This window comes from Agrilus planipennis, unplaced genomic scaffold, assembly GCF_000699045.2.
Source record: "Agrilus planipennis isolate EAB-ADULT unplaced genomic scaffold, Apla_2.0 scaffold8, whole genome shotgun sequence".
Taxonomy (NCBI): Eukaryota; Metazoa; Arthropoda; class Insecta; order Coleoptera; family Buprestidae; genus Agrilus; species Agrilus planipennis.
This window is the reverse complement of record NW_020442461.1, coordinates 812,629-815,398: the sequence shown is the minus strand read 5'-3', so window position 1 is coordinate 815,398 and position 2,770 is coordinate 812,629. Positions and strand designations below refer to the sequence as shown.

Below are 2,770 nucleotides of genomic sequence, written 5' to 3'. Positions count from 1 at the left end.
CACCAGTGGCGATGTGAATCTTCGGACAAACTTGAATATAAATATTTATAAACCGGAAACGAGTGTAAAAAACTCTCTGCTGCTTGGTAATTTTTCTTGCGATTAACCAGGAATACAGTTAATTAATTAGTTCATGGCTGGATATAAATATTTTTCAAAATAAAAGAAATTCTGAACAGGCAAAGCATTCTTATCCATCTACTTAAATAAATTGACGGCTATTTAAATAATATAGGTATAATAGGGTTATATAAACTTTCAAACAATGGATTTTATTGGAAAATCATAAAATTAAGTTTTATTAAGAAGCATTATATTCGATTCTAGAACAAATTGCTTTTAGCGAGTTCTATTGTTTCTGATAAACACTTTACCTACACCTTATTATTTTTTAAAAATAATAAACAAACCAATATTTATTTGAATATTTGATTGATTACTGAACTACGAAACGAATATTTAACATAATTCGACTGTCAAAAAACTACATTTAACTTATTCACCCATTTCTCTGTTCTGAGAAGGGCGCTAGTAAGATTATTAGAAGGCAGAAACTGTTTATAAAGTTTTGAGAAGTGTTAATTATTTAAAAGAGTACGTAGAATCTCATGGTGCTAACGTTTTGGGAGTACGGTGTCAAATAGATACTTTCCGGCACTACTTTACCTAAGACATGCAAAAACTTGGAACATAAAAGGCGCTCGTGAGATCATTGGAAGGCGGAAAGTATTTAAGAAGCTTTGAGAGGTGATACTTATATAAAAAAGTATATAGAATCTCATGGTTCTAATGGTTTAGCAGTACGGTGTCAAATAGATACTTTCCGGCATTACTTTAGCTAAGACATACAAAAACTTGAAACATAAAAAAGCGCTCGTGAGATCATTGGGAGGCGGAAAGTATTTACCAAGCTTTGAGAAGTGAAACTTATGTAAAAAAACATGCAGAATCTCATGGTGTTAACGGTTTTAGAGTGCGGTGTCAAATAGATACTTTCCGGCATTACTTTAGCTAAGACATGCAAAAACTTTCAACATAAAAAAGCGCTCGTAAGATTATTGGGAGGCGGAAAGTATTTACCAAGCTTTGAGAAGTGATACTTATGTCAAAAAGTATGCAGAATCTCAAGGTGCTAACGGTTTGGGAGTACGGTGTCAAATAGATACTTTCCGGTATTATTTTAGCTAAGACATACAAAAACATGGAACATAAAAAGGCGCTCGTAAGACTATTGGGAGGCGGAAAGTGTTCAAGTAGCTTTGAGAAGTAATACTTATTTAAAAAAGTACGTAGAATCTCATGGTGCTAACGGTTTTGAAATACCGTGTCAAATAATGACATTGCAAAAATATTTACCGATTTAAGAGACAATGGGTCCAAAAATCTCGGACACTCGGTGTCTCATTTTAATCGGAGAGGCCTAGTACACACACATACATATATAATAGATGAAGAGCTGAGTGTTTTATATACATACATATATATCTGAGTATCGAGGATTCTCTTTCTGTGAGTCGTGAATTCGATCCCCACCCCGGTATAAAAGGTTTCGAACGGTAAAGCCGGTGCAGAGATGAATTGTTGGTGTTCGGGCAGCCAGTGTGGACGACGACAAAAAAACACAATCGTACACGCACACACAACTCACTTAATTAATAACAAGTTGATACCAAAAGTTCATTCCCCGGTGCTACAAAATCCGTCGACCTTCGGTGTTTCGAAGTGATAACCGACCAACATCTTTCATCACAACGTTAATTTACTACACATCAATTCTTTCGTGCCGGTAAGTCCTCTACTAAGTAGTATCTAACTCTACGTATATCATTTTGATAGCGCGTAAAAAATTTTAAATTTTTACGACACCCTTTCAATGGGGTTAACTCTGTACAATAGACGAAAATAAATAGTAAACAGGGTGTGCCGCACGGTAGTATATAATGTGCATTATTACACATACATATTCCTTTTTTTTGTCTTTATATAAAGAAGAATGGCTTCATTCATTGTTATTGTACAACAATAGTCGTGCATAATGGCGTTACAGAAAAAGGAAAAAAGAAACTTGGCATTTGCGTCTGTACTGTATTGATTTTTGTTAAGAGCCATATTATATGTATATAGGTGTAGATATGTACATCTACCTTTGTATGTACAACACCCCTGCTGCGATTTATAAGGGGGTCGGTCGAAAATGAGCGAAGAAAATAAATTTGGTACCTACCACCTCCTCCTGGTCACATCTATCAAGAAGAAGGTTTTGCGTCATGTCAAATTAATTACCTGTGAGATTATGACTCAAAAAAAAAAAAGGGGAACGAAACCAAGACTAAATCAATTAACTTGTACAGTCAATATCACACATGAAAGCAGAACAATACAAATATCTGGTCTGTGACAAATTGTATTGTTTTATTTTATAATAGGCGGACAGCGATTTTCAATAGCTTTAAGTGCATAATAAATTCTTTTGTGATTTTTTCAAACTTTAACTACATCTTTTATTTGAAACAGCTTTTTATTACTTAGGTATCCCGTTAGAAAACGAGTTTATTGGAAAAGCTGAATGTGATTCAATATCATTTTCAAATCATTTTTTTATGGTCCTTTAATAACCGATTAAAAAAATCGCGATAAACAGCAAAGGCAAAAGGTTCACCGAACATACACGCTTGTTTGTCGGCCCGTTAAAATCTTAAGAAAAAAGCGCAATATACCTCAAAAGTCATAGCTAAACTACATTTATTCGACTTATATTTTATTATTATTA

At 33.9% G+C, this 2,770-nt stretch overlaps 1 protein-coding gene across 3 annotated transcripts in view; it reads left to right on the top strand.

The window, feature by feature from the left end:
- LOC108736104 (protein singed) overlaps window positions 1–2,770 on the top strand; it is a 20,696-nt gene that overhangs the window by 8,973 nt on the left and 8,953 nt on the right. The window contains exon 1 of one of the 3 annotated variants that reach the window (XM_018468399.2): window positions 1,555–1,786. The exons of the other annotated variants lie outside the window; for them this stretch is intronic. The gene's annotated coding sequence lies outside the window, so the exon portion shown is untranslated. Of the gene's footprint in view, window positions 1–1,554; window positions 1,787–2,770 lie in introns of those variants that run through there. 3 annotated transcript variants of the gene reach the window in all.